The following is a 14,783-nucleotide window of genomic DNA, read 5'->3' as shown; positions in this document are numbered from 1 at the left end:
TGGAGCTGTGCAGCCTCCATCTTTCTGCTGCCCATCATCTCTGACCTCCACTCCTGCTGAGGATGTGGAGCTGTCCAGCCTCAATCTTCCTGCTGTCCATCAGCTCTGACCTCCTCTCCTGCTGTGGATGTGGAGCTGTCCAGCCTCAATCTTCCTGCTGCCCCTCAGCTCTGACCTCCACTCCTGCTGTGGATGTGGAGCTGTGCAGCCTCCATCTTTCTGCTGCCCATCATCTCTGACCTCCACTCCTGCTGAGGATGTGGAGCTGTCCAGCCTCAATCTTCCTGCTGCCCATCAGCTCTGACCTCCTCTCCTGCTGTGGATGTGGAGCTGTCCAGCCTCAATCTTCCTGCTGCCCCTCAGCTCTGACCTCCACTCCTGCTGTGGATGTGGAGCTGTGCAGCCTTCATCTTTCTGCTGCCCATCAGCTCTGACCTCCTCTCCTGCTGAGGATGTGGAGCTGTGCAGCCTCCATCTTTCTGCTGCCCCTCAGCTCTGACCTCCTCTCCTGCTGAGGATGTGGAGCTGTACAGCCTCCATCTTCCTGCTGCCCATCATCTCTGACCTCCACTCCTGCTGAGGATGTGGAGCTGTCCAGCCTCAATCTTCCTGCTGCCCATCAGCTCTGACCTCCTCTCCTGCTGTGGATGTGGAGCTGTCCAGCCTCAATCTTCCTGCTGCCCCTCAGCTCTGACCTCCACTCCTGCTGTGGATGTGGAGCTGTGCAGCCTTCATCTTTCTGCTGCCCATCAGCTCTGACCTCCACTCCTGCTGAGGATGTGGAGCTGTGCAGTCTCCATCTTCCTGCTGCCCCTCAGCTCTGACCTCCACTCCTGCTGAGGATGTGGAGCTGTGCAGCCTCCATCTTTCTGCTGCCCATCAGTTCTGACCTCCTCTCCTGCTGAGGATGTGGAGCTGTCCAGCCTCAATCTTCCTGCTGCCCATCAGCTCTGACCTCCTCTCTTGCTGTGGATGTGGAGCTGTGCAGCCTCCATCTTTCTGCTGCCCATCATCTCTGACCTCCTCTCCTGCTGTGGATGTGGAGCTGTCCAGCCTCAATCTTCCTGCTGCCCCTCAGCTCTGACCTCCACTCCTGCTGAGGATGTGGAGCTGTGCAGCCTCCATCTTTCTGCTGCCCCTCAGCTCTGACCTCCTCTCCTGCTGTGGATGTGGAGCTGTACAGCCTCCATCTTCCTGCTGCCCATCATCTCTGACCTCCACTCCTGCTGTGGATGTGGAGCTGTACAGCCTCCATCTTCCTGCTGCCCATCAGCTCTGACCTCCACTCCTGCTGTGGATGTGGAGCTGTCCAGCCTCAATCTTCCTGCTGCCCCTCAGCTCTGACCTCCACTCCTGCAGAAATCAGCTCCACGACACAACTTTAGGAATCAGCTGCTCCTCTTTGGCTGCGGCCTCCATCTTCTCCCCTCGTTCTTAGCTGGGGGAACGGCAGAGTGTCCTGCAGAGCACTGAGCAGCATAGGAAGGGTCTCTTACTGGTTCCGGGGATCATCGGCACTCAGCAGTTTCCTGGTGAGTGAGTCGAACCCCGGAAATATATAATACTTATTACAGTGCATGGCCTTCCTTTAGTTGCGAGAGCCCCCCTCCCCTCTGTGTCCCGGTACAACAATTGCACAGGCTATATGTCAGCTACTGAAGTCCTCACCTCTCCTCGTTTCCTCGCTGTTCCGGTCAGCGTCCTCCCGTCCTGCGCTCTGCATGCCTCAACACAGCAGCGTGCAGTGATGACATCACCACGCTCTGCGAGCTCAGGCACAGTAAATCAAAAAGGTCCATGGACCACCTGTTAGGAGTATCGACACAGAAAATAGCCAGATATTCCTCCGGGAAGGACCTAGCCAAGGAGTGATTCTTTTTTGGAGGCCACCATAACCACCATATTAAGTGGCCCTTTTAGTCAATATCCAGCTCTTGACGAGCTAAAAGGTATGACAAGGGAAATACCAAGGCCAAGTATCCATCCAAAGACAGCTATTTCGGGGTATTGCCCCTCATCAGTGTGGAGTAGGATTCTGGCTAGGTGGGAGCAATGCCTAGTAGACCAGCAAGACAAAACAATCACTGATTTTGGGGAGACCAGCCAGAGAAAACACTGCCGGCAGCCAGCGAGGGGGCTCAACACAGTGAAATCCTAGGTGCATTGCCCCCTGGGAAGTATGCAAATTAAAAAGGTCCATGGATCCTCTGTTAGGAGTCTCGACACGGAAAATAGCCAGATATTCCCCGGGAAGGACCTAGCCAAAGAGTGACTCTTTTTAGAAGACCACCATAACCACCATATTAAGTGGCCCCTTTAGTCAATATCCAGCTCTTGATGAGTTTAAAGATATGACAAGGGAAATACCAAGCCCAGGTATCCATCCACAGACAGCTGTTTTGGGGTATTGACCCTCATCAGTGTGGAGTAGAATTCTGGCTAGGTGGGAGCAATGCCTAGTAGACCAGCAAGACAAAACAATCACTGATCTCGGGGAGACCAGCCAGAGAAAACACTGCCGGCAGCCAGGGAGGCAGCTAAACACAGTGAAATCCTAGGTGCATTGCCCCCTGGGAAGTATGCAAATCAAAAAGGTTCATGGAGCCTCTGCTAGGAGTCTCAACACGGAACATAGCCAGACATCCCTCCGGGAAGGACCTAGCCGAGGAGTGGCTATTTTCTGTGTCGAGACTCCTAACAGAGGCTCCATGGACCTTTTTGATTTGCATACTTCCCAGGGGGCAATGCACCTAGGATTTCACTGTGTTGAGCGCCCTCGCTCTCTGCCAGCAGTATTTTCTCTGGCTGGTCTCCCCGAGATCAGTGATTGTTTTGTCTTGCTGCATTGCTCCCACCTAGCCAAAATCCTACTCCACACTGATGAGGGGCAATACCCCAAAACAGCTGCCTGTGGATGGATACCTGGCCTTTGTATTTCCCTTGTCATATATTTAAACTCGTCAAGAGCTGGATATTGGCTAAAAGGGCCACTTAATATTGTGGTTATGGTAGTCTCCTAAAAAGAGCCACTCCTTGGTTAGGTCCTTCCCGGAGGTATATCTAGCTATTTTCTGTGTCGAGACTCCTAACATGGGCTCCATGGACCTTTTTGATTTGCATACTTTCCAGGGGGCAATGCACCTAGGATTTCACTGTGTTGAGCGCCCTCGCTGACTGCCGGCAATGTTTTCTCTGGCTGGTCTCCCTGAGAGCAGTGATTGTTTTGTCTTGCTGGTCTACTAGGCATTGCTCCCACCTAGTCAGAATCCTACTCCACACTGATGAGGGGCAATACCCCGAAACAGCTGTCTGTGGATGGATACCTGGCCTTGGTATTTCTCTTGTCATATCTTTAAACTCGACAAGAGCTGGATATTGACTAAAAGGGCCAATTGATATGGTGGTCTCCTAAAAAGAGCCACTCCTTGGCTAGGTCCTTCCCGGAGGGATATCTGGCTATTTTCTATGTCGAGGCTCCTAACAAAGGCTCCATGGACCTTTTTGATTTGCATACTTCCCAGGGGGCAATGCACCTAGGATTTCACTGTGTTATGCCCTCGCCCTCGCTGGCTGGCGGCAGTGTTTTCTCTGGCTGGTCTCCCCGAGATCAGTGATTGTTTTGTCCAGTGCAGGCACAGTGGGAGAATGAAGAAGAGTGGAGCAGAGCACTCCTCTCCTTTCTTCTTCATTGCTGTGGGCGATGACGGGTGAGAGGGGCCCGATTCCGCTGCTGCTGACACCGGGCCCCCCTGACTCATGGGCACATAGCGGCCGTGTGGTCTGCCACTGAACAACGCAGCTCCTCTCTCACAGAAAGGAGCTGGCTGTTGATCTGCAGGGCGGCCGCTAGGTCCCTAACCCTCCAGGCCCGGTCGCGATGGCGACCTCTGCCACCGCAGTAGTTACGCCCAAGGATATCACACAAGCTCCACAGAAAGGTGATGGATATTACACAAGCTCCACAAGATGGTGATCGATATTACACAAGCTCCACTAGATGTGACAGATATTACATGAGCTACACAAAATGTGGTGGATGTTACATATACTCTGCACAATGTAATGGATATCTCAAAAAATAGTGACAGATATTACTCAAGTTATACACAATGTGATGGATATTCTGATGATGCTTCACAGAAGAGTGACGCATATTACACAAACTCCACATGATGTGAATGATATTACATGAGCTGCACAAGATGTGACAATAATACACAAGCTCTACACAATGGTGGCGGATATGAGATGAGCATCATACAATGGTGACAGATATTACATGAGCGCTACATGATGATGATGGATAATATACAAGCTCCACGTGATGCTGATGGATAATACACAAGATTTTGTATGTCAGCCGCCTCATCTGTATGAATCAGCGCTGGTCTACAGTCTGTGGGCAGCTACTGGCAGTGATTACATTTATATTTTTCAACCATCTCCCTCTCCCCCGTCAGATATCTATCCCCAGAATTACGCCGTTTACAGATCATTTGAAACTTGTCCCAAACAAACAGGATATGTTCGATATTTATAGAGATGTGATTCATAGAGACAAGTTGGTCTCTTCTAAATTTTTTATTATGAGAAGCAACAAGGACGGTGAGCGGGCGTCTAGACTCACGAAGTGCGCTATAAGGAGATGAGGTGCTCACTACAACCTCTAAACATGTTTACCAATATCTCCACCTCACACCGTCCCTCTCAATTTTGAGAGAGAGACACATTCTGTGACATAGCACACCGTGGCAATTCTCATTTCATGCTAACCAACTTCCCTGTGTCTACTTCTTCATGTGTCCAAAAGGAAATATTTCTTTATGTGAATTCCATTAGTATTCTCACTTCCTAGAAATATCCTTTCATGCCGCCTAGTACCCTAGTAAAATGCCCCCAAACAGTATGATGCCCCCAAAAGACCTAGTACACACACAGTATTAAATCACCATAGTGGTGCCCACACAAGCTGTTGAGATGAGACTACAATGGGTCTCTTAAGGTCTGGCTGCCGTGTCCAAATTATCTGGAATGTCGTGTCTGCACGCGAGATAGATAATAATTGAATAGACCAATTATGACTCTCTCTCACGACTGGCGCGAACAACTCTACTTCTTTATTTCCAAAACAAAGCTTTTTATAGTATGGGTGTAGACAAAAGTATAGTCCAATCAAGTATCGCAGGCTGGACTCAGGACGTATAGGAATTTGCATAGTCTCTGCTGGATTGGTCAGTCCAAACTTTAGGAATTCCTTTGTTCCTCAAGTTCTTTGGGAGTTGTCCAGGATGTAGGAGCCACCTTTAAGTTACATGTGCTGGTATAGTGTATTAAGGAAAATTACTAAATATATAAATATATAGTACATATATATATATATATATATATATACATATATATTTATATATGTGTTAGTAAGAAACAAAAGCATTCATAAATATGTGTGTTAGATTACATTAACTAAACTACATACCTAAGTCTATGAAATGGCTGAATTAAGCATTTTTGGTTACTCAATTCTTATCCTCAACAAAGCATCCAACCTAACCGTGCTTCCACTTACATCCCTGCTCCAGTGCTACTGATCTGGTCTCTGCAGGTCCTTCAATCTCTACCAAGGCAGAATGATGGAGCAACGATCTGATTTCAACCAGCTCCTTCAATATATTTTTATATATATATATATATACACACATACATATATATATATATATATATATATATATATATATATATATATATATATATCTGTGTCCTAAGGTTATACTTACACTGGAAGGAAGAAAAGGGTTAATGTCCAGCAACGCCAAACCTGTCCAATGATATATAAATATATGATTTATTGGTCAGTGCGTTTCAAAACCCACCCTCAGAGGCTTCTTCATCATGGGTCCTGACAAATAAATCATATTTTATCTACATCATTGGACTGGTTTGGTGGCGCAGGAGATGAACCCTTTCCTTCCTTCCATTATTTGTATCTCCACGTGGGTTCTGCAGTAGCCTCAGGTGTTTTATGGTGGTTGTGACTTGCACAACCACACAAGGTGAGCCTTTCTGAGTTGTTTATTTTTTTATTTTTATTGGATAAGACCTTATTTTGCAAGATTTCTCTTTCCAGCACCTATTTACTAAGGTTATACTTCTAATATATGAGAATATCTGACAGCTTCCCAATTTGAGGATTGTGGTATGCCTCAATGTGGTCACTGGTTCCAGTAAGAATCCAAAACAGCTGCAGATCCAAAGTATATCTCCGCACATAAAGCTTGTCATTAACACCAACAGCCTGTAGGGAATGATGAATGCCTGATGCCCACAGCCACCAGTTACGATCACCAGGAGGCAGAAGCCATAGTTAATCTCCAACATAACTTGCTGTGACCCATGAAACTGAACAGGGTAAAGAGAGAAACACAGAAAGTCCATACACCACATTCTGATAACTGACAGGCACAGGTTGAACTCTACTGTGCCTCTTCACACTGACGTGATGGCAACTTAATGAGTCAAAGCTAGGGATGCCCAACTAAAGCCAGCTTTACACCTTACAATTAGGTGTGCGATCTCGTATGCGATGTGACACGCCCCGGTCGCATATGCGATTGAATGAGATTGCACGTAGGTCGTTCATTTGCTGTCACACGAGCGTTAGTAGTCTATGTTAAATTGATCAATTTTGTGTGCGATCCTTTAGATCATGTGTTCTGTGACGTATGCATTGGGCACCTTTTTTTTTTTTTTATTTATTGACTTGCCAAGCGTGTGTAATGTGTAGGGATGCGTTTTTACTATGTCATCTGCCATTCAGCTCTGCTACATGGCCGCTAACAGCAGCCACAGACAGCCATGTAGCAGAGCTGAATGGCAGATGACAGCAGACACAGACAGCCATGTAGCAGAGCTGAATGGCAGATGACAGCAGACACAGACAGCCATGTAGCAGAGCTGAATGGCAGATGACAGCAGACACAGACAGCCATGTAGCAGAGCTGAATGGCCGCTGACAGCAGACACAGACAGCCATGTAGCAGAGCTGAATGGCAGATGACAGCAGACACAGACAGCCATGTAGCAGAGCTGAATGGCAGATGACAGCAGACACAGACAGCCATGTAGCAGAGCTGAATGGCAGATGACAGCAGACACAGACAGCCATGTAGCAGAGCTGAATGGCAGATGACAGCAGACACAGACAGCCATGTAGCAGCGGTGAATGGTAGTTGACAGCAGACACAGACAGAGCCACACTGTCAGAATGAACTCGGGTGAACCTCACCCGACTTCATTGTCATGCTGCGGCTCTGTCTGTGTAGCGTCCTGATTAGCGGTCACCAGTGAAGGACTCACCGGTGACCGCTAATCTCCTGAGTAAGTGAATTGAGCAGCCCTCTCTCATATACTCACCGATCCCCGATCCCCGGCGCTGCACGGCGTTCACACTGTTCCGGCGACTTTTACTGTTTTGAAAAAGCCGGCCGCCCATTAAACAATCTCGTATTCCCTGCTTACCCCGCCCACCGGCGCCTATGATTGGTTACAGTGAGACACGCCCCCACGCTGAGTGACAGGTGTCACACTGCACCCAATCACAGCAGCCGGTGGGCGTGTCTATACTGTGTAGTGAAATAAATAAATAAATAATTTAAAAAAACGGCGTGCGGTCCCCCCCAATTTTAAAACCAGCCAGATAAAGCCATACGACTGAAGGCTGGTATTCTCAGGATGGGGAGCTCCACGTTATGGGGAGCCCCCCAGCCTAACAATATCAGCCAACAGCCGCCCAGAATTGCCGCATACATTATATGCGACAGTTCTGGGACTGTACCCGGCTCTTCCCGATTTGCCCTGGTGCGTTGGCAAATCGGGGTAATAAGGAGTTATTGGCAGCCCATAGCTGCCAATAAGCCCTAGATTAATCATGTCAGGCGTCTATGAGACACCCTCCATGATTAATCTGTAAATTACAGTAAATAAACACACACACCCGAAAAATCCTTTATTAGAAATAAAAAACACACACATATACCCTGGTTCACCACTTTAATCAGCCCCAAAAAGCCCTTCATGTCCGGCGTCATCCAGGATGCTCCAGCGTCGCATCCAGCGCTGCTGCATGGAGGTGACCGGAGCTGCAGAAGACACCGCCGCTCCGGTCACCTCCACGCAGGTAATGAAGACAGCCGTGCCATCAGCTGATCTGTCACTGAGGTTACCCGCTGTCACTGGATCCAGCGGTGGATGTGTGGCGCCCCAGGACCTGGTCGCCACAACAGCATTGCCCTCCCAAAAGGGTTAATGCTGAGCCTGGAGGTAATTGGGAGATCTATTGGCCAGTAAGTTAACACTCAACACAGTTCTCCCTCCGGCCAGCAGGGGGAGCTCTGAACCTGGAACTTCAGGGAGCATTCCTTAAGTCTGGCTGGAAGGAGGAAGTGGTAGTTAGTCTGGACACAGGAGTGAAAGAGTGCAGACGCAGAGTAGTGCTGCCTTGTAAACTGGGGCCTAGAGCTGGGATAGCTTGGCCCAGTGAAGCAAGGGGAGCAGAGAGGCACAGCAGGGACTCGGACATCGGAGTCTGTAGTTGCCAGGGCATAAAATCCATCCCTGGTAGCTGAATCCGGAGGGCAGGAGAGCTGCAAGCCCCCTGTCCCAGAAGCAATCTGAAGGTACAACTGCATCCCAAGGGCCTGGTGTGGGCTCCAGCAGAGAAGCACCAGAGAGGGCCTGCGCAGTCTACCACACAGAAAAAGGGACGAACAACAAGTCCCAGCAGCAAGAGGGCAATTGCAAACCCAAAGTGCAGTGTCCTAAAACAGCAGAGAAAGATTAAGGAGTAGGCCTCATACTCAACTGGCCAAAGATCACCCCAGGCACTTCCAGGCCGGCCGGATCATCTTTACCATCTGTGACGGTCTCCCTGGACTAAGTTTCTGCTGAGTAAAAGAGGAGAAGGTAAAGAGACTACTGTTTGTGCCTGTTTCTTTCATTGCTTGTCGGCCCTGCACCGTGTTAGTCACGCAGCACCATAGACTTCCACAAACACCAACTGTGCCCCGGGCATTGCTCCACCTGTGGGGAGCAGTACCACCATTGCTGCCATAACACTATCCCGGAGGCCTCATACCGCAGCGGCGGCTTAATAGCCGCATACCACAGGTGGCGTCACGAACACAAACATTAAAGTCATCAGCCACATATTCTACTGACACCCACCAGGGCCACAGAGCGGGGCCCAGCCACCACTGACTACCACCGGACTAGTCCGGCCCGGCACCGGGTGTCCCACAGCCCTGGGGTGGGCGAGTCAACTTTTGGCGTCACGAACAGGATTTCGTGCCCGGTCACACCGGGTACTGTGCGCCTGAAGAACTGTGTAAAAGACTGTGTACTGGTTGTAAATTGCCGCCGCCATTAGCCGCGCCGAGCGCAGGAAGAAGGGGGGCGTGCCTGACAAAGAGCGCAAAGGGAGCGCGCCATCAGAGCAGAGCGCTGTTAACCCCGCGCGACCCGGAAGAAAATTTGAAAAGTGAACGGAGCCTGGTAAGGTTCACTAAGGGGGAGGAAGATGTCCGAGGGAGAGCAGGTGGCTGCCATCGCCCAGGGCGCCGCAGCACCGGCCGAAGTAGTCCCAGTCGCCGTCGCCCCAGCCCCCACTGTAGCGCCGGTAATGCCGATCACCATGCCGTACATACCAGGAGCAGAATGGCTGCCGCAGTACTCCGGGGAGTCCCATACCTTGAGTGACTTCAGAGAAAGCCTGCACAGCTTGTTCCGGGTGTATCCTCTGACTGAGAGCCAGAAGGTGGGCATAGTAATGGGACAGCTAGCCGGCGCAGCCCAGCGTGAAGCGAAGTCCTGGCCTGATACAGATAAAGGGACAGTAACCCAGATATTGGCCAAGCTAAAGAGTACTTTTGACACCCGCACCGCAGCAGAGATAAAGATGAGATTCTTTGGGTGCAAGCAACGGGCCACAGACAGCATAAGGGACTATGCCTTAAACTTGCAGGAGGCCCTGAAAGCAGTTAAACAGGTGGACCCAGAGAGTGTACGTGAAGAAGACAAACTCCTAACTGAGCAGTTCATAGAGGGGCTCCTGTCAGATGCCCACAGGACCCAGCTGCGTATCCTGGTCCTGCAGAACCCTGCTCTGGACTTTGCCAAGTTTAAGGACCAGGCCATCAGGGTACTGAGAGAATCTACACCGAATGACCCAGTACCCCTCCGGCCTCTTGCTATCACGTACCCCGGGGTGGTGCCTGCAACACGAGCCACTGCAGGGGCTGAGGCGCAGTCCCTGGATAAGGATCCCACTGCAGAGCTCAGACAGCAGTTCCAGGAGCTGACCAAGACTGTGGCTGCCCTTGCCAAGACCGTGCAGTCTCTACAAATGACCCCCTCGCCTGCAAAAATCGAGTTGGCCTCCAGCCCAGAAGACGTCCCATGGATGCGACAGAGGAGGATTCCGCCGACCCGAGGCAGAGACACAGACCGGTATGATTCAACAGGACAACCGATCTGCCGCCACTGCAACCAGGCGGGCCACATTGCACGACGCTGTCCTTTAAACGGGCTGAGCCTGGGGCCAGGAGCCAACCCCCAGGTGTGAGGAAGCCCGGCTCAAACCCCAGCCGCAGCAAGTATGTGGGAGGACGACCGGTCCTTCCCATTGTGCTGGATGGGATCCCTTTGAATGCCCTCCTGGATACGGGGTCCCAGGTAACAACCATCCCCCACAAACTGTACAAAAGATATTGGGCTGATTCAGACATTGACCATGGCCCAGATGATGATTTAACGATTGTGGCCAGTAATGGTCAGCCCTTACCTCAAATTGGGTACAAAGAAGTAACCATTAAAGTGGGGCGGGTGGAATTGCCATGTCAGGGGATGATAATTGTAGATATAGATCGCAAAGAATCTGACCCACTGCTAACCCTTGGTACAAATGTGATAGAAAATTGTATTGCCGAAGTGATAATTTTGTTGCAACAGGCGTCTGAAACTGCCAGCTCCGGGCAGCAGCGTGTCCTACAGAGGGAGATCAGAGCCCTGATGAGGAGGCAGCAAGTAGAGCTAGCCGGAGCAGAAATTGGCAGTGTGAGGGTAAGTGACCCCCTCCCCATTGTAATACCCCCAAGAAGTGAAATGTTGATATGGTGTCGGGCAGCAATAGGCCTCAAGGGTCAGGATTACCATGCCTTGGTAGAACCAGTGTATTCAGACAGTAGGCCTGGAGTCCTGATAGCCAGAGGGGTAGCGGACGTCCGCAAGGGGAGAGTGCCCGTCCGTGTCCTGAATTGTGGGGAGGAGGAGGCCAAATTGCCCCGGTACGCCACTGTAGCAAAACTGTACACTGTCAGTAACAATACCATTAAAGCAGTGGAACCCTTGATCCCGTCCGACCAGGCGGAAGACAATGGCTCCAAGGGGCAGCCGGAAGACTGGTGCCAAAACTTACATGTAGGCACCGACTCCACCCCCTCGCACCAAAAGCATGGGGTTTACCGGGTGGTACAGGAGTACGAGCGGGTCTTCAGCAAACACCCCCTAGATTTTGGGCAGGTGAAAGGGGTTAAACATCAAATCCCCACGGGTGATCATCATCCCATTAAAGAGAGATACCGCCCTGTACCCCCCGCACAGTATCAGTGTGCCAAGGAAATGTTACGGGAAATGAAGGAGGCTGGGGTTATCAGAGATAGTTGTAGCCCCTGGGCAGCTCCACTAGTGCTCGTAAAGAAAAAAGATGGTACAATGAGAATGTGTGTAGATTACAGGCAAATTAACCGCATTACACATAAAGATGCTTATCCACTGCCCAGAATAGAGGAGTCACTAACAGCCTTAAAGTCAGCTAACTATTTCTCCACCTTGGATCTCACCAGTGGGTATTGGCAGGTTCCCGTGGCAGAGGCGGACAAGGAGAAGACTGCATTCACGACACCAATGGGCCTCTGTGAGTTCAATTGTATGCCATTCGGGCTCTGCAACGCCCCAGGGACATTCCAAAGGTTGATGGAGTGCTGCTTGGGCCACCACAACTTTGAAACCGTGCTGTTGTACCTGGATGACGTAATAGTCTACTCCAAGACTTATGAGGACCACCTGAAGCACTTAGCAGAAGTGTTTGAATCCTTGTCGAAATATGGCCTGAAGATCAAGCCGTCCAAATGTCACCTCTTGAAGCCAAAGGTACAGTACCTGGGTCATGTGGTCAGCGCAGAAGGTGTGGCACCTGATCCGGAGAAAGTCACTGTAATCAAGGACTGGCCAAGACCCACCACAGTGAAGGAGGTGCGGCAGTTCCTTGGACTGGTGGGCTACTACCGAAGGTTCATTGATGGTTTCACCAAGATAGCAGCGCCCCTTCAAGATCTCCTGGTGGGCCAGCCAAAGCAGGCTAAGAAGCAGAGCCCTCCATTTGAATGGAGCAGCCAACTGGAAACATCCTTTGTCCGGCTGAAAGGGGCTCTCACGGGAGAAGAAATTCTGGCCTACCCTGACTACAGCCAACCGTTTGTACTGTATACAGACGCCAGCAACGTGGGACTGGGAGCAGTTCTGTCCCAGGTACAGGGAGGCAGAGAGAGGGTGATAGCGTACGCCAGTAGGAAGCTTCGGCCCACAGAAAGGAATCCAGAAAACTACAGTTCCTTCAAGCTGGAGTTCCTCGCTATTGTTTGGGCAGTGACTGAACGCTTCAAGCACTATCTGGCATCGGCCAAGTTCACCATCTTCACGGACAACAATCCGTTGACACACCTGGCAACAGCCAAGTTAGGTGCGATGGAACAGCGATGGATGGCCCGGCTGTCTAACTTTGACTTTACCATCAAGTATCGGGCTGGCAAGAAGAATAACAATGCTGATGCGCTGTCCAGAATGCCTCACTTGCCCGAGTCTGGAGAAGACATGGATGAACTCGAAGAGATAGAGTTACCGGCTTTCCATCACCAAGGTGTGTCCCAGTGTGAGCATGCTGTGGGAGTGAAGCGCTCAAGCCAGCACGGGGTCTCGGTCAACCCCTTACTCCACCATAATTGGGAAGAAACACAGAACGGTGACCCGGCCGTGCGATTGGTCAAAGAGAAGCTAGCGCAAGCTGAGACCCATCTTGGCCCAGACGCTCCAGAGGAAGCCCAGCAGCTGTGGAAGGAGAGGGGACGACTGTTCACCTACCAAGGCAAGCTCTGCAAGAGATATGTCAACTATCGAACAAATGAACTTGTCTGGCAGATAGTGGTTCCGCAGAGAGATGCTCCAATGGTCCTAGCAGCGTATCATGATAACGCAGGACACTTCGGGTGGAAGAAGTTGGAGGCCCTACTCCGTGATCGGTTCTATTGGGTGCACATGAGAAAGATGATCGAGAAGTGGTGCCGAGACTGTGGCCCGTGTAACCTGAGGCGGAAAGACGATGCCAGCCAAAGGTCTTCCTTGCAGCCAATTGTCACAAAGCAGCCCCTGGAGTTGGTGGCCCTGGACCACGTGAAGTTAACACCAAGCCGGTCAGGCTATGTGTACGCCCTCACCATTGTGGACCATTACTCTCGTTTCCTGGTAGTAGTGCCTGTGAAGGACCAGACAGCCAGGACAGCAGCTAGAGCGTTCCAGGCATCCTTTTGCCGACCTCACGGCTATCCGGAAAGGGTACTGACTGATCAGGGTCCTGCATTCGAGGCTGAAGTGTTCCAAGAGTTCTGTAACATGTACGGTTGTAAGAAAATCCGAACCACACCGTACCACCCCCAAACCAATGGACTGTGCGAGAAAATGAACCATGTGGTTATTGATATGCTGAAGACCCTACCGCTGGAGGAAAGGAACCAATGGCCAGAAAAGTTGCCAGATCTGGTAGACCTGTACAACCACATCCCAGTGAATTCGACCAACTGCAGCCCCGCTTACCTGATGCGAGCCAGACCAGGCAAGTTGCCTGTAGACTTTGAGATGGGGACTGTGTCGCCTGAGGCGGTTCAAGAAATAGAGGATTGGGATACAGAACGGCAGCAGCGGTACCGTAAGGTCCAGGAGTGCGTAGAGAGGAGCCTGTCTCAAGCAAGAACGAGACAAGAACAGCATTACAATCAAACAGCCCCAGCAACTCCCTTAGCACCTGGAGAACAAGTCCTCAAGAAGAAGCGGAAGGCGCATAAATTGGATGATCAGTGGGAAAACGAGCCCTACACCATTATCCCCTCCAACTTTGACAATAGTAAGGTATGCCTCATAAGCAAAGATGAAGGCAAGACCTATCAAGCAATTTCCCGAGACCGCCTGAAAGCGTGCCCTGAACGGTGCAGAATCCAAAGAGAAATGGAAGGAGTACAAGGAAGTCCCCAAAGTCAAGAGAAAGAAGGGGAGATGATTCAAACCATCCTTGGAAAGTTCCCCAAAACTTGGACCCGAATAAACAATGCCATAGTGGTACCAGTTTTGACGTTTCCGCAGTTGGTCGAGCCAGAAACGGAAAAGGTTCCGGATCCACCTAAAGAATCGTCCGCTCCAGCACGAGATGACATGCCAGCAGTGGAACAGGAGGATCAACCCCCTGTCAGTGGTGAACCTGTCATACCCTTGGCGACTCTTAGATCACAAAGGCAACCATCACGCTTACCTATGGGGGTTAGGCCCACCTGTAGTGCTGAGATAGAAGACGCACCACGTAGTCAGGGGCAAACACCAGAGCTACGTAGGTCCCAGCGCAGCACTCGGGGACAACCCCCTCTAAGGTATAGGGAGTCAACTGTATAAGGGAAAGAGTACTTATTAGAATG

This window comes from Anomaloglossus baeobatrachus, chromosome 12 (assembly GCF_048569485.1).
Source record: "Anomaloglossus baeobatrachus isolate aAnoBae1 chromosome 12, aAnoBae1.hap1, whole genome shotgun sequence".
Classification (NCBI taxonomy): Eukaryota; Metazoa; Chordata; class Amphibia; order Anura; family Aromobatidae; genus Anomaloglossus; species Anomaloglossus baeobatrachus.
This window is presented reverse-complemented; position numbering follows the sequence as displayed.